We start from the raw sequence: 23,483 nt of genomic DNA, 5'->3' as shown, positions 1-23,483 counted from the left end.
CAACGCACGGGCATCTAACTAGTTTTTATAAGAAGTGTATATGAAAGCTAAAAACATAAGATATGACCTAATAGTGTATATCTTCATTTCTTAACGCTATTGTATAATTAGACTAACTGACGTAAAAAAGACAACTGCAAAGCTGGAAATTACAAAGAAAATCAGCTTCCTATGATCCTTCATTATTAAAAGCAGATGTACGAGAACTACTCTTAACTAGTATCGTGCTCGCGCCTTGCGCGAGTCGATGATCGCTTTATATAATACATTAATTTTTTTCTAATACATTCAACAATCTAATTTATCATAATCTTCTTACTTTATAAGAACAATTTCTTTATATGTATCAAGGTCAACGCCTTCAATTTGGCTTAGGAGATGAAGGTTATTACCTACCTAGAAGATTAAAAAAACAATTTCAATTTGCATGACTTAAGAAATACATTTGAGTAGATTATTCAGATGACGCTGAGTTAGCGGACCACGTAGTTCATTTCTTTCCTTTCGGCGCTTTTCCTTTTCTCAGAAAGGCTCCTATAGGGCAAACATATTGTTATCAGTTTCATATAGGATGGCGTAACCTGATAATGGATTTAATCAGTGCCTCATTCACGTGGCATGGTAAAATGCATGGTAAAGAATTAAGGAACAAAGACAGATTCTAACTTATGCTTCAAGCCTGCAACAAACCAGATACTACATTCGGACCTAGAATTTGTTCATTTCTATGAAATTATAAAGAATAAATTCAACTCTGTTGTTAATAGTTTCTGCAACCCTGTATCATTAAAATAGCAAAATATGATGGGACATATGGCTTCATTAATACTTAAATGGGATAGGTGAAGTCATAAATTTTAGGTTTATTGTGTGATGCATGTTCACATATACCTTGAATTGTATTAGCAACAATCAAACTGCAATCCTATATTTGCATCTTGATATTGTGATGGTCCTCTTGATTCACAGGTATGCACAACAAACTGATGCAGGCCAAGAAACCAAGTGTCTTATCCTATCACCAAAGGCACTTGTTAATGTCAAACCAAACCTTCAGATTATTGCAGATGATGTGAAGTGTACTCATGGTGCTGCCATCAGTGGTGAGCTTGATCCGAATGAGCTCTTTCTACTTCCAGGCAAGAGGCATCAACACGGAAACTGCAACAGATGCCCTGTTATACTTCTTTGGAGCCCATGTGATAAAAGCGCATACCGTTTAAGCCCATAAGTGAGAAAGCGTTAGCACAGTTCAAAGAGTTGCTTCATTCATCCAGACAAACAACGGACGAGGCCCTTCATTCGTAATATTGCTTCAGTTAGTTTGGCACATTTTGGCGAGATGAAAAAAATAGCAAAGGTTAGAAATATTTCTGCTAAGCAAGGGGAGTCTCTATAACCACATTTTAAAATGCTGTGTAAGCAACACTACCCTAGCATGCAAATGCAGTTTGTTTGCAAGCGGCTTATTCGTCTCTAGCAAGAGAAGATGCTGTGAACAGCAGAGTAGATTATTGTTGTTGCGCATGTTACATTATACTTCAGTCGAATCTGTACATGAAAAAAAATTAATAACCACAAAGTGATGCAGCTCGGCGGAACAAATGAAGCTTTTTTTTCTTCTCTGGACGATTAAAGACATAGGGTAGGGCAGGTACATTTTATCCTGCCGAGTTTCCAGTTGTTCTGTCTTATTAACTTTTCTGTAATTTCTTTTCTGGATGAATATGACGCCTAAAATTGTATCTGTGCTAATGTGTGCACTGTGCGCCGACTGCTCGACTAGCAAGCAGAATACCAGATCTGGGCTAGTTATTGTCACACATTGATGCAGAAACTGCATCAAATACCAAATTACCGTTTAATGCAACTGACATGATTGCTTTCGTAGCTCAGTTGGTTAGAGCACCCGTTTAGTAAGCGGGAGGTCTTGAGTTCAACTCTCAACGAAAGCATATTTTTTTATATAATTGGTTTAGTGTCCAATGTTAGTGAATCTCTTCGTTAACTTTACGAGGATTTATTTTTTTTCTTTATAAAAAGTTTAAATGAAAGCTAAAAACATAATATATGACCTGATAGTGTATATCTTCATCTCTTAACGCTATTGTATAAGTAGACTAACTGATATAAAAAAGATAACTGCAAAGCTGGAAATTTAAACACAAAGAAAATCAGCTTCCTATGATCCTATAATTATTAAAAGCAGATGTACTCACTTCCAATTCTTACAGATCTCCAACTCCAAGGATTACACATTTCACTGCTTAGCTGATTCTAATACCAGATTTGTTAGCGTGTGGTAGGCAGGAAAGGAGAAGTAGATAGAAGGGATCAGCTTGGGGAAGAAGATAGGAGCAAACTGCAAACGGCGGCTACGATGGCCATGGTATTCTGTTGCGTCTGTGTTTCTTCGATAGTTTGGACGTTCCCTGGGTTCTACCCTGTAAAGCTTACATATGGGCTTGGCCCAGCAGTCAGCAGACCATTACACGACCCAATTGGGCCCAGAGACACGAATGCACCTTTCGCGACGGGGGTCAGATCGTCTTGAATTGCTGGTCTGACAGAACCTATCGAGCACAATGTTACCCCCGACGAGCCATGGCACGGGCTGTGGCTGCGGCCCTGGAGCCTTCCTCGGGGTCGGAGATGGAGCGATCAGGGCGGCGCTGCTCCCTGCGACGAGAATGATGGTGTCACAACCGGAGGTAGGAAGTTCGGCGGTCACCGGAGTTTAGCGCGAAGAACAGGGAGCCAAGAATAGGAGAGAAATTCAGAAGAGAAGAAAGGTACGAGCAGTATTGTTTTCTTCCTTGTTCTCCAGAACTATTACAATCCAGAACTATTACAAGCCTAGCTTATATATCAGTCGGCCACCACAATCACAATACGGCCCAATACAGCCCACCAACTACATTTCAAAATTGTGATTCCAGAATTAACTCCCGTGCTCAGTCGCCACCAACTACATTTCAAAATTGAGCCTTACATTTCAAAATTGGGCCTTACACTGCGGCGAGAAGGATGGCGACATGACAACGGCGAGGATACCCGTGTTAACGTATGTGGAGATAGAAGAAGTAGATCGGAAGCAGAAAGTGGAGGAAGCAGGAGGACGGAGGAGTTCTTCCTTAATTCCGAGAGAAGATAGCAATATTCTGTTTTTTTCCTTCCCTAGACCCTTGCCCAAGTCTAGGCTTAATACATCAGACATAAGCGAGCCCACACGCGAGCCAATACACGACAGCCCAAAAGTAAATATTAAACCCAGTCTGGCCCAACGACGCGTGGATTTGGTCGACGAGTCCGGGCACCACGACCGCGAGGAGCACTTGAGCTCTGTTCGGCCTCCGACAATGCTTGCTTGTCAACACTCCCCCGCTCTTGAAAATCTGCTTGACCCCAAGCAGGGGCGAACGGAAAGCGCTGATGGAGAGCATCACGGTCCTCCCAGGTGGCCAGTTCGTGAGGGAGGCCAGACCAGGCGACCAGCACTTGCTGCACCAGGCGATGTCCCTTGGTGACGCCGCATGTCTGAAGGACCTGCACTGGAACATTGAAATCGGGAAGTGAAGCAGTTAAGGAAGAAGATGCAACTCCTTTGAAACCAGCAACAAGCTTCAGCTGTGACACATGAATCACGGGGTGGATGCGTGAAGAAGACGGCAACTGCAGACGGTAAGCAACTTCCCCCACCCGAGCAGCGACTTGATAGGGGCCAAAGTATTTGAAGCTCAATTTCTGATGGGAGCGAGGCATAACCGACGACTGGACGTATGGTTGTAGCTTCATATAGACCCAGTCTCCGACTTGGAAGGAACGCTCAGACCTGTGTTGATCAGCAATGTCGTTTCATACGAGCTTGGACACGGACTAAATGCTGGTGAATCAGCTCCTGTATGGATGAACGCTCTTGCAGCCATTCAGACAACAGGGACGGAGCAGCGTCATCGAGTGTGATGCCTAGTGAGCGAGGTTGACGGCCATACAGAGCTGAGCTTCAAAGGGTGAACATCCAAAAGCCGAATGAAAGCTGGTGTTGTACCAATATTCAGCAGAAGGGAGCCAAGCATGCCATTTTTTCGGGCAGGCGTGAACGAAACAACAGAGGAACGTCTTAAGACACTGATTGATGTGTTCCGTCTGTCCGTCCGTTTGAGAATGGCACGAGGAACTGAGCTTCAATTCAATACCAGCCATTTTAAACAGGTGGCGCCAGAATTGACTTGTGAAAACTGGGTCGCGATCCGAGACTATGGCAGCAGGGAGTCCGTGTAGCTTGTAAATATGAGTCTTGAAGCAATGAGCCACTGAACTGGATGTATACGGATGGGAGAGTGGTAAGAAGTGGTCGTATTTGGTGAATTTATCAACAATTACCAGAATACAATCAGCAGCACCGGAACGGGGAAGTCCTTCAATAAAATCCATGGTAATAGTAGCCCATGGCCATGAAGGGACTGGTAAGGGTTGGAGCTTCCCTGGGTATGCCGCACGGTCGGCCTCTGCTTGCAAACATGTTTGACACTGGTTTACATAGTGCTGAACAGAAGTTTTCAACCCTTTCCAAGCAAAGAGCTTCTTTACTCGACGGTAGGTCACTGGAACCCTAGAGTGGCCACCCAAAGGAGAAGAATGCAGAGCAGACAGAACCCTGTGGTGAAGCTGCACGTCATTACCAAGCCAGAGGCGACCTTTGTAGCGCAATAAACCATCCTTTAGCACAAAATTAGGTACAACTGCAACATTGATTGATAATTTAGACAGCATTTTTTGTGCATCTGGATCAGCAGAATAGCTGGTCTGAACATCAGTCAGCCACTGAGGCACCACAAGGGACACAACGCGGCTGTTTGGTTCAGCTTCTGGGCGGCTTCTGGCCGCCAGAAGCAGAAGCTGGAGCCAAACGGGTAGCTTCTGGCGCCGCTTCTCCGCGACGCGCTTCCGCAGGAAGCCGTCCGGCCACTTAACGCCCGAAGCGGCCGTGAGTTGGCTTCGGTTCGAAGCCGCGCCCACTTCGCTAGGCACGCGACGCTCCTCCGCCGCCGCGTACCCATCGCGCCGCCGCCGCGGACCCATCCGGCCGCCGCCGCGAACCCATCGCGCCGCCGGCAGTCCGTCTCCTCCCCGCATCGTGGTACGTACGGGTTCCCGAAACAGCAAAACCCCAAACCCTCTCCGGCGTCTCCGCTCCCTCTCGCAAGTCGCAACGCCGGCGGAAACCCCAAGTACTGCACGGCTTAGCAGGTGAGCTGCGGCGCTGATCCTCCTCCCTCCCGCTCCCATTTTTCCACCCGCATTTTCGTCGGGAGGGGGTTTCGATTTTGTTTTCTCCGGGCGGAACCAAACTTTACGGGCCCCCTTCTTGCCCCTCTTTCCGTTAGTTGGGCGTGATTCTGCGTTCTTTCTTAAGATAAGAATCACTTATTCTGGGAGATGGATGGACATTCTCCGAGCAACCAAACCCAGATTTTCCTCCGCAAAAATACATGAAAACAATTGTTGGATGCCCATGCTCTGATGCTCCGCCACTGGGCTCCAATTTTTGGTCCCGTAAGGGTTCCACTATTTTAGGGTTCGTAGAAATGTGTGTATTTACACTAATCTCCTAGCTTTGAAGGAACACCTGATAGGCACTTACTTTGTAGCTGCTGGTTTGGGCGTTGGGCTGATCATCTCGGTTTGCACAGTGATGAATTTCGCATATTAGTTTCTTGACGTGTTAATTCTTTTGCCTTTTGTAGTTAGCTACTTGTACGAATATTTAAGCGGCGCTATTGTTCAATAGAATTTTCCTAATTATGTTGTTACATTACACCTCATGCTGGGTGCTTGCATGCGTCTTATGCATGGCTGCTCCGCTCCTGTCAGAATAAGAAATGGATCTTGTAGATTTTTTTTATGGTAACAGGAGGGAGTGTGGGCTCCGGGCTCCCCTACTGGAATGAATTTTGTAGATAGCTGCCCTAGTTTTTAGTTTGCTTGATATGGTAATTACGAGCTCAATTTTCTACTTTTCAATGCGCTAGACAGTTTTATGCACAGAGTTCTCCATTTGCTTGGTACAACCATGACTTAATGTCTGTTTTTTAGTTTAATCTTACAGCTGAAATCTTGAAGGAAATGAACATTATTGTTATATTAGCTATATAACTAAAAAATTAAAACATGTGACTTTGTTGCTCCAGGTGTGTGCTCATTAATCATAGCTAAGTGTCAGTACCATTAATTTTTTCCTAACTATTCATTTTCAGGCAGTGTTACTCTCTTGCTTTCAACTTCTAATTGTTCTATCAAAGTATCAATTCTGTCCTTCAGGTAGGTAGTTACTCCCTTGCTTCATTGTACTCTTGCTTGTATTCTCCTTACAGTAGGGATCAAATGAAGAATAGGTGGGACTCCTTAAAGAGAATGTTCACACAGTGGAAAACTCTTAATGAAAGGGCACTTAGATGCTGGTCGTCCGACAACAGAGGCTTCTGTTCAGTATTATGGTAGTCACTTTCCAGCGGCAGTCCCGGCCTCAGAGCAAGCCATAATTATATTGGACAACACAGTTACACGATAGAGACTTTGATGAACTAGGACCTAATAGCATCAGTCATGATGTACCTTTAGGTGAGAGTAGTAGTAGCACATCTGATGAGTTAGACATGAGTGCTTTTCGAGATGCAATTGCTAATGCATTAGTGTCGTAGTTAAGTATGTCAATGTAACAGTACTTATGATGTAATCAACTCCACTAATTATTGTGTAATGACCTTTTGTTCGTTATGGGTTTCATTTTATCGTTTGTTCGAACAGAATCTGCAATATGAGAATCTGATTATCCAAACACGTAGATTCTCACGAACAACTTTTCTGCACAGCTGGCGAACCAAACACCTAAATTCTAACCACCAGCTTTTCCCAACAGCTAGCTTTTCCCCACAGCCAGCTTTTCAGAAAAGCTGGTCAGAAAAAAGCCGAACCAAACACGCCCAACATGGAGTTCAACATGGCCACGTCGAGACAAGGCATCCGCAGCACGATTTTCATTGCCTTTACGATATTGGATCCGGTACTGAAGTCCATGCAATTTAGTGAAGACTTTATGTTGCCAAGGAGTGTGAAGTCGCTGCTCGTTAGGTTTTTATGGTCAGTGACTATCACAAACTCTCTGTGTTGAAGATAGGAAGCCATTGTTGGACAGCAACAATAATGGCCATATACTCTTTTTCGTAGGTGGATAGACCCCGAGATTTAGGACCCAAGGCCTTGCTGAGGAACGCTAGAGGGTGACCATGCTGCATTAATACTGCCCCAATGTCGAGGTCACTGGCATCTGTTTCAATGGTGAATTGCGAGGAGAAATCCGGCAAGGCAAGTACAGGGGCCGACACCAAGGCTTGTTGTAAGGTGTGAAAAGCCAAGTCGTGGTCCGCTGTCCAAACAAAGAGCACTCCCTTTTTTAAGAGGGATGTCAAGGGCTGGCAAATAATTCCAAAATAGCGAATAAATTTCCTGTAATAACCAGCAAGACCGAGAAAACTACGTAATTCCTTGAGGCATTGTGGAGTAGGCCAATCAACTATTGCTTGGATTTTAGTAGGATCTGTAGTAACCCCCTTAGAACTGACAACATGGCCAAGGTAAGAAACCTGATTCTGAGCAAAGGAACACTTGGATAGCTTAATTTTCCATTGTTCTTTGGCTAACAGCTCAAACACCTGCTGCAAATGGTTGAGGTGACTCTCCAAGGATACATTGTACACTAATATGTCATCAAAGAACACAAGAGCGCATTTACGGAGCATTGGAGCTAATGTATGATTCATGGCCTTTTGAAATGTGCCAGGAGCACCCGTAAGGCCGAAAGCCATAACTCGGAACTCATAGTGGCCCAGATATGTTTGGAATGCCGTCTTGTATTCTTCACCCTGGTGCAAAAGAATTTGGTGGAAACCAGCCCTTAAATCCAATATAGAAAACCACGATGCTCCAAATAGCTCATCTAGCAATTCGTCAATAACAGGTACTGTGTACTTAGATTTGACAGTAAGAGCATTTAGGTGCCGATAGTCAACACATAAGCGCCAAGAGTTATCCTTTTTCTTCACCAACAGAACTGGGAAAGAAAAGGCACTGTTGCTGTGTTGAATAATTCCATTGTTCAACATGTCAGTCACCTGGGACTCAACTTCATCCTTGAGGGCCGGTGTAAGGCGGTAAGGCTGAATATTGACTGGCCTGACACCTTGGATAAGAGGAATGGAGTGGTCACAAAATCGACTCGGGGGCAAGGTTTTTGGTTCTTCAAACAAATATGCATATGTGTATAGCAGTTGTTGAACTGAAGGTGGAATAGACAGATCGGTGACAGCACACAATGGTTCCCCATATAAAGTGCATACAAGCTGAATCTGCAGCAATGACCCTGATGGCATTAATGGAGTCAGACCACGAAGCACCACTGATTGGTTACCATGAGGAAAGGACAGCCACGTGTGCTTCCAATCAACATACATCGGACTATATTGGGTCAACCAGTCTATTCCCAAAATTGCATCATAAGTAGGCAGAGGGAGCAGCTTGAATGTTGAACAACAAGTGAACCCTTGAACAGACCATTCAACATCTGGAATATGTTGGGTACACTAGAGGGTCTGACCATTAACCACCTGCACTGAGATTTGTTGCTCCAAAGGTTGGACAACGGATAGAGAGGAACCCACTGTAGAGCTCAGGAAACAATGAGAACTACCCGAGTCCACTTACATGAGCAACTCCACACCTTGAAGATAGCCTTGCAGCCTGAATGTTTTAGCAGCAACCTTGGGTGAAGCAGCCTCTTGAGACAGACAGATCATAAACTGTTCAGCAGAGTCTTCAAATTCGCCTTCTGAATTCTGATTCTTGCTTGTCAGGAAGTAACATGTCCCACAATTCTTGCATCGCATAAAGCTGCACAGTAGAAGAGCATATGTGTCCCTTTACCCATTTTTCAGCACAAAACCGGTAGAGTCCATGGGCGAGACGATATGCACGAAGGGATGCCACCCGACTGTCAGAAGTTACTGAATCAGGAGCAGTAGGAGTGGCATTGGCATGTGTCTGCTTGGAGATAACCGGCTCTCCCCCCAGTGATTTATCCCACCTGGGAGGAGGTGCTTGGAGTTGTTTCATCTGAGAACGACCACTCCAAGATGCATCCAATCCACGAGAATCACGTCGCTTGGACGAATCAGCTTCTTCCTGCAACAGGGCAAGAGCGCATGCAGTATCCAAATCTCCAGGCTGTTGGACAAGTATATCAGACTTACTATCATCGCGCAACCCATCTATAAAATGCATGGTATAATAAATAGGGTCTGTGGTGTGCTCATATGTCACTAATACATCAACTAATTCTGAAAAACGATCGACATAGTCATGGACTGTGGGGTTTGCCTAATGTGGAATAGTTTACGGATGAGGAGTTCATGTTGTTCGCGACCAAAGCGTTCGTGCACTGCGTGACAAAAACGCTGCCATGACCAGGATGGGAGGCGAGGCTCAATTGACTGAAGCCATCGCACAGCCACCCCGACAAGTGCATTGTGGCTGCTTTCACCCACACAATCTGCTCAGTATCATACATATCGAAATAATCTTCACACCTCTTCTGCCACAGCTTCGGGTTAGTCCCATCAAAGGAGGGAAAACTAAGCTTAGGCAGGCCGTCGAGGGGACGACCGTGTGGACTCTGATGGTGGGAACCGCTGGTCTGAGCAAACGCAAATGAAGGTGAAGAGTGAACATCCCACATACCCATGACCGGGCAATGAATAGAGGGATCTAGAGGCCCCAATTCACTGTCCCGGAGGTAATTGTCGAAGCGGTGGCCGAAACGAGGGCCGTCGGTTTAGTTCACGCCGGCTGGTGGGCGCCGCGGCACCGATCCGGTTGGGGCGAAGACTCCAGGTGCACCGAGAATGCCCGGCGCGTCGGAACCTCCTAAGGGCGGCGCAGGGGAGAGTGGAATCTCACGCCTGGCAGCCTCAGAACACACCCAATCCATGGAGGTCTGGAGGGTGTGGATCGAGGAATCCACCTGCAGCCTCCAGTAATCCAACATCTGGGCGTTTGATTCCAGAGCCGTGAGGCGACCACCCACATCGACCTCGAGTTGGCGGATCCGCGAATCCGTCGAGACGTTCGAGGCGGTGATATGCGCCTCGACGTCAGCGCGGAGGGCGGACGAACGCTCGGTGAGGGATCGAGTCGTCTCCGACACTTGAGACTCCAACGCATTGACGCGCGTCTCCCACTTGCCATCAATGGATTGGAGGCGAACATCCAATTCCGCCAGCAGAGCTCGAGTCTGATTCTCAAGGGCGAGCGTGAGCGACGCATCAGCAGTAGGTGCCTTGAACGTGGAGTCGAGAATCGATGAATCTGATATCAATTGTTAACGTACTAGTGGATAACGCGCGCCTAACGCGCGCTGGTTTGTCAAACACTGAGATAATGACATACATATACAGTTTTGATAGCACTTTCAAGTCATTCATCATCCAAAATATATAGGATAGGCTGAAACGATCAAATACTTTTAGCAAGTAATAACACTTTCAGTAAGTAGTTATTACGATCTAAAAGCTAATTATACATGTATGTATTGTAAATAGTTACAAACTAATAATGTATATAGTTTTCATGTTGTATCTAAGTGGGTCATCATCCAAAACAAATATAAGGTAGACCACATCAATTGATCTTAGAAGTTAGTACTACATTTGAAGGGTTATATATCTATCTGGCCAGTATATTTAGTTACAAAAGGTTGGGTAGGATGAATAACAAAATGTGGTGGTCTTTTTGGTTCGTGCAATCTTGGGTTTTGAGTGGTCCTTCTTTGAGCCTATTAAATGTTAAATATAAGCTATACTTTTATTAATAGCATCGATCACTATGTAATGAAGTACAAACATGAAACATGCCGTCTGCGTAAAAGCGTAGGAACTATTGATGGATACGTGTAGATTCGATATTTATATATACAGTCTAGCAACCATGTGTTTCTTATTTCAAAAAGCAAACCCATCATATCATTCCGCAAAGATATATCAAGATCGGAATTCAACCAATATTTGGAACACTCTCAAATTGTACCATAATAATTTAAGATTCGTGTAGTCCATACTCTTTATATTAACTGCTAATTGAACTTATATGACCATACTTTAGGGAGCATAAGATGGCAAACAAAAAACTAACAGAATTTAAACTCTCAAAAATACTCTTACCGGTAGTATAGAATGCCCGACGCAACAGTCTTGAAAGATCTCTAAATCTGCCAACTTCCTTTCTGTTGTGACAAACTAAAAGAGCAGCCGAATCAGTAAAAGCTCAAATAAAAAAATATATTAAACATTGAGGTGGGTAGCAATGTATAAGCACACATAGAAATGGGAAAAATCATAAAGATAATATAGAAAGGAAACATTAGATAGACAAGAAAGAGCATATCAGGAAGCAGAAGCAGCAAATGTCACTAAATCCCCATCCAATCTCAACTTAACCTTCATAAAACCCCTTCGCATACAACACTACTTTGTCCTAATCCAATCTCTTACTGGCAACACCTATTTGATCTAGGTGTATTCAGTGACAGGAATTATCGCGCAAGGACTACATGAATCTTATATGTTATAAAGCGTATATATTATAAAGTATGGACCACCACAGTGCCGTGAAAATAATTCATCCATTCATGGAGTGGGGGACTGGATCGGACAGAGACATATATGCAAGCTTCTCAGCTCATTGAACTGATCGATTAGACTGGAGGAAGAAGATGATAGATGTAAAACCTGATGCGAGAAAGCTTTTATATATATATATATATATATATATATATATATATATATATATATATATATAGAGAGAGAGAGAGAGAGAGAGAGAGAGAGAGAGATATCTGGTCGGAAGGGAGGGACTGGGATATAAAAAGGAAGGCGAGAGAGAGGGTGGGGGAAGAGAAAGATCATAAAATTCATGCACAAAAATGCAGTTAGGCAAGGACCTAAAATAACTGTGGCTAAAGAAATTGTATCAATCAAACAAAGGGAATGCAAGGTAACCATGTATACAATACTAACACATATAGCTCAATTAATAGTCAGAGCGATTAAATAAATCAAGTCTATTGGAGAAGCACGAATAAAGTGGGAGAAAAAAATAATAATAGAAATAAGAACAAACTGAATAGCGAATACAGAAGTGCTTCAGCTGTTGATACATGGTCGTTTCCTTGTACAGGAAGCACGAAGGAGTCGATTTTGAAGTTATGAATGGTTCTATTTATCTCACCAAGACGGATAGTTATTTTTTTGAACTTCAGTAATAAACTATATACACCATGTAATTTGACATAGGAGACCACAGTGAAGCACAATGCAAGGTAAGGTGATTTTTTCAAATAAGCTGCTCGTGATGTAGTTTAAATAAGATGATGTAAAAAATCAGATTTACTTATTAAAAAAAGAATACCTATGGCTTTTAAAAAATAAATGTGCATGCCCTGGCCAACATGACAGCCCTACAGCTCCGCAGTGTTGAAGCGCCCTTCATTGGTTAGCAACCCTGCAATGGTATTGTCGATTAGTCGCTATACACTTCAGTTTCTTGCATTCGCTTCATATTGGTGATCAGTCTCGCAATTAATTTTGTTCAAGTCTTGTGATGCCAAATCCTAAGAGGCTCGTGTGGAGGGATATGGCACAGCATGTGGACGTTCTCACAATGAGAGTCCATGGCAGGGAACACAGCAGGCGGGTATTGTTGCGCTAGAGCGCCTCATCCGGCCACATCTGGACGTCGGTCAGTAACATGTCCGACATTCCTAAATTGACAGAGGGACCTGGATCCTCGTCCCTGGAGCCGGCACGCAAGGGCAAGGGGAGGGACGGAGCTCCTAGCGGCGACTCGTGCTGGCAATGCGCCAGGGATGCCACTCCGGCTCGTGCGGACATGGCGGCGGCGTTTGAGGGGAGGGAACAGAGGGACCTGGATCCTCGTCCCTGGAGCCGGCACGCGAGGGCAAGGGGAGGGACGGAGCTCCTAGCGGCGACCCATGCCGGCAATGCGCCAGGGATGCCACTCCGGCTTGTGCGGACATGGCGGCGGCATTTGAGGGGAGGGAGGGAGGGGGAATGTACTTACCAGCGGCGGCTCGAGACGATGCCGCGATGGTGGCAGCCCGAGACGTCACCGCGCTGGCAATTGGGGAGGGGATGACGCTACATCCGCTTCTGGCGGCAGACTGAACCAATACAGTGGCGCTGGTTGAGGCCTGAGGGGAGTGGCGGAGGGGATGGTGCCCATGGCGTCGTGTGACTCGGCAGCAAAAAAGTGTCGCCGCCGTCGCGGTGGCCGAACTTTTTAGCTTGGACGACATCGCCCTGGGAGCTGAGAGGTTTTGGCTTCGTCTGGAAGCTTCGTGATTTGTCGTGTGAATGAAGAGGCTAGTTGGTGTAGGAGAAGCTGAACCATTCATTTGTGATCCGACGATCAGGAAAATAAAAGATGACGTGGATACTATCTGCATCGACGTTTTCTACTGCCTTTCATATATAGGAAATGTGGAGATAGAAGAAGTAGATCGGAAGCAGGAGGACGGAAGAGTTCTTCCTTAATTCCGAGAGAAAATAGCAATATTCTGTTTTTTCCTCCTCTGGACCCTTGCCCAAGTCCATGCTTAATACAGAGTTATTTGAATTTGTAACAATCTCGTCGCGCGACTTCGTCACTTTATAACTCCGCAGCCGTGCTTCGCCGGTTTGTTATTATGGAGGAAACACCCGCGCCATTTTGGTACTGTTAATGTCTCGGCCTCTGTAAGCGTCTCTTACCTACGGTAAAAGTCATTGTTGCCCCTCGCTGTAACCACGACGCCCCTCGGTGAAAACCTAACTCTCATCCCTTTCCACGGCGTTGCCACTCCCAATATCTGTGAGCTCGATCCTCCGATAGTGCTCTTCCTCCGATGGCGGCTCCGACGAGGGGGAAGAAACGCCTGGTCCTCGACGTCGATGTCGAGTTGGACAGTGAGGCCGAAGTGGCTTCGGCTTTCAGTCGTTTGTCGGTGTCGATCGTTGCCAAGCCTTCAGGCGAGTACATTCGCGCCAAGGAGCACTCCTCCACGAGCCTGAACTGCGCGGCCACATCAGGTACTAAACACCCAACAAACTTACCAATCATACAACCGGCAGATATATGAGCATTCTCTTTTTTCAGCATTTGGAAATACATCATTTACTGCTGATGTCAAGCCTTTGCATGCATCAGAGCAAAAGGCTAAAACTGGAGGGTCTCCTATGGCCTTACGAAGTTGTTGCATGAACCAAATCCAACTGTCTTTTGTCTCTGACTCGAAGAAACCAAAAGCCACTGGAAACATCCAATTATGCCCATCAACACTTGTAGCTGAGGGGAGGTGACCATTCCAACGACCATTTAGAGCTGTGGAATCCACACTTAAGTAGGTGAAAGGGAAATGTACCCTTGGGACATTTCTATAAGATTTTGGTGATTAAGTGCTCCACACAAATGCTTTGAGTAATATTTGTGCCAAAGACTTAAGAAGTGCAATTCAAGAGTAAAGGTATGTTTCTAAGACTTAGTACATTGTTTTGGAGACTAATGTATTGTGTCTAAGTGCTAGGAACAGGAAAAGACCAATTTGGAAAAGACTTGGCTGTGCAGCCAAGACTCTGCGCAGTCTGGGTGCACCGGACTGTCCGGTGGTGCACCAGACAGTGTCCGGTGCGCCAGACTGGCACTGACGAACTGGCTGCTCTCGGGTTTCGTCGGCGGCGTACGACTATAAATCACCGGACTGTCCGGTGAGCCAACAGTCGGCCCGGCCAACGGTCGGCCGCGTAATCCGCGCGCGACGCGTGGCAGAGCCAACGGTCAGAAGGGGGCACCGGACTGTCCGGTGGTGCACCGGACAGTGTCCGGTGCGCCAACGGCTCTGGATCTTCAACGGTCGGCTGCGCCAGAACAGGAAAGAAATCCGCACCGGACTGTTCGGTGCGCCAGGCGACAGAAGGCAAGAATTGCCTTCCTGGAATGCTCTCAACGGCTCCTAGCTGCCTTGGGGCTATAAAAGGGACCCCTAGGCGCATGGAGGAGTAAACCAAGCATTCTCTAAGCATTCCTAAGCACCAAGACTCCAATTCCGCGCATTTGTTTCTTTGTGATAGCAACTAGAGCTCCATTTGAGTAGAAACCTCTTTGGGTTTGAAAGGGAAATGTGCCCTTGGGCCATTTCTAAGTGTTTTGGTGATTTAGTGCCAACACAATTGCTTAAATGTGAATCTATGCCCATGGATGAACAAAGTGCAAATCAAGAGTAAAGGTATGTTTCTAAGTCTTAGTACATTGGTTTTGTGTACTAATATACTTGTCTAAGTGTTAGAAACAGAAAGAAGAAGAAAAGAAAAGAGGTGAAAAAGGCTTGGCTGTGTACAGCCAAGACTCAGCTCTGTCTGGCACACCGGACTGTCCGGTGGTGCACCGGACAGTGTCCGGTGGTGCACCGGACAGTGTCCGGTGCGCCAGGCTGGCTCGAGCGAAGTGGCCGCTCTCGGGAATTCACCGGCGACGTACGGCTAAAATTCACCGGACTGTCCGGTGTGCACCGGACTGTCCGGTGAGCCAACGGTCGGCCGGGCCAACGGTCGGCCGCGCAATCTGCGCGGGACACGTGGCTGAGCCAACGGCTAGATGATGGCACCGGACTGTCCGGTGTGCACCGGACATGTCCGGTGCGCCAACGGCTCCATGTCTGCCAACGGTCGGCTTCGCTAATTAAGGAAGGAAATCGGGCACCGGACAGTGTCCGGTGTGCACCGGACTGTCCGGTGCCCCCGATGACAGAAGGCAAGAATGGCCTTCCAGATTTGTGCTCAACGGCTCCTAGCTGCCTTGGGGCTATAAAAGGGACCCCTAGGCGCATGGAGGAGCATACCAAGCAACCTTAGAGCATTCTTGATCATCCACACTCAGTCTTTGCGCATTCGTTTGTCATTCTCAGTGATTCGAGCTCCGTTCTAGTGAGAACTTTGAGATAGTCTTTTGAGCTCGATTCTTGGTCGTGTGTGTGCGCATTTTGCTGTGGATTTGTGTGTGTTGCTTCCCTCCCTTACTCCGTATTTCTTTGTGAATCTCAAGTGTAAGGGCGAGAGGCTCCAAGTTGTGGAGATTCCTCGCAAACAGGATATTGAAAGGCAAAGCAAAACACCGTGGTATTCAAGTTGGTCTTTGGACCGCTTGAGAGGGGTTGATTGCAACCCTCGTCCGTTGGTACGCCACAACATGGAGTAGGCAAGCGTTGGTCTTGGCCGAACCACGGGATAACCACTGTGTCATCTCTGTGTTTGATCTCTTGTGGTATTGTGTTTTGTTGAGACTCCTCTCTAGCCACTTGGTGATTATTGTGCTAACACTTAACAAGTTTTTGTGGCTATAAGTTTAAGTTTCACAGGATCACCTATTCACCCCCCCTCTAGGTGCTCTCAATTGGTATCGGAGCCGTTCTCTTCACAAAGGGACTAACCGCCCGAAGAGATGGATCCTAAGGGGAAGGGAATCGTGATCAACGACAAGGAGAAGGAGTCCTTCGTCAACGAGCCAAGGGATGACAAGTCCAACGACTCGGGCTCGGGCCACAAACGCAAAGATGGGAAAAAGAAGAAGACAAGACGCATCAAGGAGATCGTCTACTATGACAGCGATGAGTCTACTTCCTCCCAAAAGGACGACGACCACAACGAATACGAGAGAAAGAAACCGGTCAATTCGAACTTTTCTTTTGATTACTCTCGTATTCCTCAAAGTACTAATACTCATTTATTATCCATTCCACTTGGTAAACCTCCTCATTTTGATGGAGAGGACTACGGATTTTGGAGTCACAAAATGCGTAGTCACTTGTTCTCTCTCCATCCTAGCATATGGGAGATTGTAGAAAGTGGAATGCACTTTGATAGTACGGATAGTCCCATGTTTATTAATGAACGGATTCATAAAAATGCACAAGCTACTACTGTGTTGCTAGCCTCCTTGTGCAGGGACGAGTACCATAAAGTGAGCGGCTTGGACAATGCCAAGCAGATCTGGGACACCCTCAAGATCTCTCATGAGGGGAATGATGTCACCTTGCTCACCAAGATAGAGTTGGTGGAAGGCGAGCTTGGACGGTTCGCAATGATAAGGGGCGAGGAGCCAACTCAAACATACAACCGGCTCAAGACTCTTATCAACAAAATAAGGAGCTACGGAAGCACACGATGGACGGATCACGACGTCGTCCGCCTAATGCTAAGGTCCTTTACCGTTCTTGATCCTCATTTGGTGAACAATATTCGTGAAAATCCTAGGTACACCAAGATGTCGCCCGAAGAAGTTCTTGGGAAGTTCGTAAGCGGGCGAATGATGATCAAGGAGGCAAGATATGTGGACGACGCGTTGAACGGTCCTATTCATGAGCCTCAACCCATTGCTCTCAAGGCAACAAGGAGCAAGGAGGCGCTACCGAGCAAAGTGGCGCAAGTTGAGGCGGCCGGGCTAAACAATGAGGAGATGGCCCTCATCATTAAGCGCTTCAAGACGGCGGGACAGCCAAGCAAGACCAAGACAAAGGAGAAGCGCTCGTGCTTCAAATGTGGTAAGATTGGTCATTTCATTGCTAACTGTCCCGATAATGAAAGTGACCAGGAAAAGGGGAACAAAAGGGAGAAGAAGAAGCATTACAAGAAGGCCAAGGGCGAGGCACATATCGAAAAGGAGTGGGATTCGGATTGCTCCTCCTCCGACTCCGACAATGAAGGACTCGCCGCCACCGCCTTCAACAAGTCATCCCTCTTCCCCAACGAGCGTCACACTTGCCTCATGGCAAGGGAAAAGAAAGTAAGCACTCATGATGCTAGTACTTATGCTTCTTCAAGTGAGGATGAGTCTAGTGATGATGATGAGATAGATTACTCATGCTTATTTAAGGGATTAGATAGATCTAAAATTAATAAGATTAATGAGTTGATTGATGCTTTGAATGACAAGAATATATTACTAGAAAAACAAGAGGATCTTTTATATGAGGAGCATGATAAATTTGTTAGTGCACAAAATTCTCTTGCTCTAGAAATTAAAAGGAATGAAATGCTCTCTAGTGAATTATCTACTTGTCATGAATCCATCTCTAAATTAAAAAGTGTTAATGATGATTTGAATGCTAAGTTAGAAATAGCTAGTAAATCAACATCTTGTGTAGAAATTGTTGAAACTTGTAATAGGTGTAAAGATTTTGACATTGATGCTTGTAGTGAACACCTAGTTTCAATTTCCAAACTTAATGATGAATTGGCTAGTCTTAATGCTCAACTTAAGACTAGCAAGAGTAATTTTGATAAGCTAAAATTTGCAAGGGATGCCTACACAATTGGTAGACACCCCTCAATTAAGGATGGACTTGGCTACAAGAAGGAAGCCAAGAACTTGACAAGCCATAAGGCTCCCATCTCCGCCAAGGAGAAAGGGAAGGCCCCTATGGCTAGTAGTGTGCAAAAGAACCATGCCTTTATGTACTATGATAGAAGACAACCTAGAAATGCTTATAGGAGTTGTAATGTATATAATGCCTTTGATTCTCATGCCATGTTTGCTTCTAGTTCTTCTTATGTGCATGATAGAAATGTTGGTAGGAGAAATGTTATTCATAATATGCCTAGGAGAAATGTTGTTAATGTTCCTAGGAAAGTTAATGAACCTTCTACAATATATCATGCTTTAAATGCTTCTTTTGCTATTTGTAGAAAGGATAGGAAGATAGTTGCTAGAAAATTAGGGGCAAGATGCAAGGGAGACAAAACTTGCATTTGGGTCCCTAAGGATATTTGTGCTAACCTTGCAGGACCCAACATGAGTTGGGTACCTAAGACCCAAGCCTAAATTTGCCTTGCAGGTTTATGCATCCGGGGGTTCAAGCTGGATTATTGACAGCGGATGCACAAACCATATGACGGGGGAGAAGAAGATGTTCACCTCCTACGTCAAGAATAAAGATTCCCAAGATTCAATAATATTCGGTGATGGGAATCAAGGCAAGGTAAAAGGGTTAGGTAAAATTGCAATATCTAATGAGCACTCTATCTCTAATGTGTTTTTAGTTGAGTCTCTTGGATATAATTTGTTATCTGTTAGTCAATTATGCAATATGGGATATAATTGTCTATTTACAAATGTAGATGTGTCTGTCTTTAGAAGATGTGATGGTTCACTAGCTTTTAAGGGTATTCTAGACGGCAAGCTTTACTTAGTTGATTTTGCAAAAGAAGAGGCCGGTCTAGATGCATGCTTAATGGCTAAGACTTGCATGGGCTGGCTGTGGCATCGCCGCTTAGCACATGTGGGGATGAAGAACCTCCACATGCTTCTAAAGGGAGAACACATGATAGGTCTAACCAATGTTCATTTCGAAAAAGATAGACCTTGTGCAGCTTGTCAAGCAGGGAAACAGGTGGGAGGCTCTCATCACACCAAAAATGTGATGACAACATCAAGACCCCTGGAGCTGCTACATATGGACCTCTTCGGACCCGTCGCCTATCTAAGCATAGGAGGAAGTAAGTATGGTTTAGTTATTGTTGATGACTTTTCCCGCTTCACTTGGGTGTTCTTTTTGCAGGATAAGTCTGAAACCCAAGGAACCCTCAAGCGCTTCCTCAGGAGAGCTCAAAATGAGTTTGAGCTCAAGGTGAAGAAGGTAAGGAGCGACAACGGGTCCGAGTTCAAGAACCTTCAAGTGGAGGAGTTCCTTGAGGAGGAAGGGATCAAGCACGAGTTCTCCGCTCCCTACACACCACAGCAAAATGGTGTGGTAGAGAGGAAGAACAGGACGCTAATCGATATGGCGAGGACGATGCTTGGAGAATTCAAGACCCCCGAGTGTTTCTGGTCGGAAGCCGTGAACACGGCTTGCCACGCCATCAACAGGGTCTACCTTCATCGCCTCCTCAAGAAGACTTCGTATGAGCTACTAACCGGTAACAAACCCAATGTATCTTACTTTCGTGTATTTGGGAGCAAGTGCTACATTCTAGTAAAGAAGGGTAGAAATTCTAAGTTTGCTCCCAAAGCTGTAGAAGGGTTTTTGTTAGGTTATGACTCAAATACAAAGGCATATAGAGTCTTCAACAAATCATCGGGTTTGGTTGAAGTCTCTAGCGACGTTGTATTTGATGAGACTAATGGCTCTCCAAGAGAGCAAGTTGTTGATTGTGATGATGTAGATGAAGAAGATGTTCCGACGACCGCTATACGAACCATGACGATTGGAGAAGTGAGGCCACAGGAACAAGATAAACGAGATCAACCTTCTTCCTCAACAACGGTGCATCCCCCAACTCAAGACGATGAACAGGTTCATCAAAAGGAGGCGTGTGATCAAGGGGGAGCACAAGATGATCACGTGATGGAGGAAGAAGCGCAACCGGCACCTCCAACCCAAGTTCGAGCAATGATTCAAAGGGATCATCCCGTCGACCAAATTCTGGGTGACATCAGCAAGGGAGTTACTACTCGATCTCGATTAGTTAATTTTTGTGAGCATTACTCCTTTGTCTCTTCTATTGAGCCTTTTAGGGTAGAGGAGGCCTTGCTAGATCCGGACTGGGTATTGGCCATGCAGGTGGAGCTCAACAACTTCAAGAGAAATGAAGTTTGGACGCTGGTGCCTCGTCCCAAGCAAAACGTTGTGGGAACCAAGTGGGTATTCCGCAACAAACAGGACGAGCACGGGGTGGTGACGAGGAACAAGGCTCGACTTGTGGCAAAAGGTTATGCCCAAGTCGCAGGTTTGGACTTTGAGGAGACGTTTGCTCCTGTGGCTAGACTAGAATCAATTCGTATCTTGCTAGCATATGCCGCTCACCATTCTTTCAGGTTGTTCCAAATGGATGTGAAGAGCGCTTTCCTCAACGGGCCAATCAAGGAGGAGGTGTACGTGGAGCAACCCCCTGGCTTCGAGGATGAACGGTACCCCGACCATGTGTGTAAGCTCTCTAAGGCGCTCTATGGACTTAAGCAAGCCCCAAGAGCATGGTATGAATGCCTTAGAGACTTTCTAATTGTTAATGCTTTCAAGGTTGGGAAAGCCGATCCAACTCTTTTTACTAAGACATGTGATGGTGATTTGTTTGTGTGCCAAATTTATGTCGATGACATAATATTTGGTTCTACTAACCAAAAGTCTTGTGAAGAGTTTAGTAGGGTGATGACGCAGAAATTCGAGATGTCGATGATGGGCGAGTTAAACTACTTCCTTGGGTTCCAAGTGAAGCAACTCAAAGACGACACCTTCATCTCCCAAACGAAGTACACGCAAGATCTGCTAAAGCGGTTTGGAATGAAGGACGCCAAGCCCGCATAGACCCCGATGGGGACCGACGGACACACCGACCTCAACAAAGGAGGTAAGTCCGTTGATCAAAAAGCATACCGGTCAATGATAGGGTCTTTACTTTATTTATGTGCTAGTAGACCGGATATTATGCTTAGCGTATGCATGTGTGCTAGGTTTCAATCCGATCCTAAGGAGTGTCACTTAGTGGCGGTGAAGCGAATTCTTAGATATTTGGTTGCTACGCCCTGCTTCGGGCTCTGGTATCCAAAGGGGTCTACCTTTGACTTGGTTGGATACTCAGATTCCGACTATGCTGGATGTAAGGTCGATAGGAAGAGTACATCAGGGACGTGCCAATTCTTAGGAAGGTCCCTGGTGTCGTGGAACTCTAAGAAACAAACCTCTGTTGCCCTATCCACCGCTGAGGCCAAGTACGTTGCCGCAGGACAGTGTTGCGCGCAACTACTTTGGATGAGGCAAACCCTCAGGGACTTTGGCTACAATCTGAGCAAAGTCCCACTCCTATGTGATAATGAGAGTGCTATCCGAATAGCGGAAAATCCTGTTGAGCACAGCCGCACAAAGCACATTGACATCCGGCATCACTTTTTGAGAGACCACCAGCAAAAGGGAGATATCGAAGTGTTTCATGTTAGCACCGAGAACCAGCTAGCCGATATCTTTACCAAGCCTCTAGATGAGAAGACCTTTTGCAGGCTGCGTAGTGAGCTCAATATCTTAGATTCGCGGAACTTGGATTGAAATGTAGCATACATGTGTTTATGCTTTTGATCATGTTCATTCTGCATTTTGTTGCTTATTGTGGTGCTCAAGTTGTACAAACACTCCCTGGACCTCACAAGTCCTGTTTGCAAGTGATGCACATATTTAGGGGGAGCTGTGCTATAACTTGACCCTTTGAGACTAACCATGTACTTGAGTTTGGTTGTTTTAGTCTCCAAGGAGAATTGAAAGGGAAAATGGTGGACTTGGACCATGCAAGACTTCCACTGCACTCCGATGAAAAGAGTAACTTTTCCAAGTTCATCTTTATACTCTTATTGCCTATTTGTTCTTAGTTGAAGATTTTGGTGAGGCAATGGGGTTAAAGGGCCAAGATTGATCCCGTTTTGGTGCTTGATGCCAAAGGGGGAGAAAATAAAGGCCAAAGCAATTAATGGATCAGCTACCACTTGAGAAATTTTGAAAATAGTAGATTAGAGTTTTTGGTTTGTTAAAACTCTTTTGTTGGCTTCTTGTGGGAGAAGTATTGATTTTGGGAAAAAGGGGGAGTTTTTGAAATCTTGAATCAATTTCTCTTGGAATGACTCTCTTTATGTCTTAACATGTGTGTTTGACTTAGAGACTCTCTTTATGTCTTAACATGTGTGTTTGACTTAGAGATAGAAATTTGAGTTGGATTTGCAAAAACAAACCAAGTGGTGGCATAGAGTGATCCATATATGTCTAAATTGAATCAAAACAATTTTGAGTTCTTATTTGATTTGATTTTGTATTTGTTCTACTTGCTTTATGTTGTGTTGGCATAAATCACCAAAAAGGGGGAGATTGAAAGGGAAATGTGCCCTTGGGCCATTTCTAAGTGTTTTGGTGATTTAGTGCCAACACAAGTGCTTAAATGTGAATCTATGCCCATGGATGAACAAAGTGCAAATCAAGAGTAAAGGTATGTTTCTAAGTCTTAGTACATTGGTTTTGTGTACTAATATACTTGTCTAAGTGTTAGAAACAGAAAGAAGAAGAAAAGAAAAGAGGTGAAAAAGGCTTGGCTGTGTACAGCCAAGACTCAGCTCTGTCTGGCACACCGGACTGTCCGGTGGTGCACCGGACAGTGTCCGGTGCGCCAGGCTGGCTCGAGCGAAGTGGCCGCTCTCGGGAATTCACCGGCGACGTACGGCTAAAATTCACCGGACTGTCCGGTGTGCACCGGACTGTCCGGTGAGCCAACGGTCGGCCGGGCCAACGGTCGGCCGCGCAATCTGCGCGGGACACGTGGCTGAGCCAACGGCTAGATGATGGCACCGGACTGTCC

The 23,483-nt window shown here is 45.5% G+C and overlaps 1 non-coding gene across 1 annotated transcript; it reads left to right on the top strand.

Annotated features, from left to right (window-relative positions):
• The first annotated feature begins 1,881 nt into the window (after positions 1-1,881).
• Positions 1,882-1,955, top strand: TRNAT-AGU (transfer RNA threonine (anticodon AGU)). Its single transcript has one exon. It is a non-coding gene; the product is annotated as a tRNA-Thr (tRNA).
• The last annotated feature ends 21,528 nt before the right edge of the window (positions 1,956-23,483 follow it).

The sequence above is a fragment of the Zea mays genome, chromosome 3 (assembly GCF_902167145.1).
Source record: "Zea mays cultivar B73 chromosome 3, Zm-B73-REFERENCE-NAM-5.0, whole genome shotgun sequence".
Taxonomy (NCBI): Eukaryota; Viridiplantae; Streptophyta; class Magnoliopsida; order Poales; family Poaceae; genus Zea; species Zea mays.
This window is presented reverse-complemented; position numbering and strand designations above follow the sequence as displayed.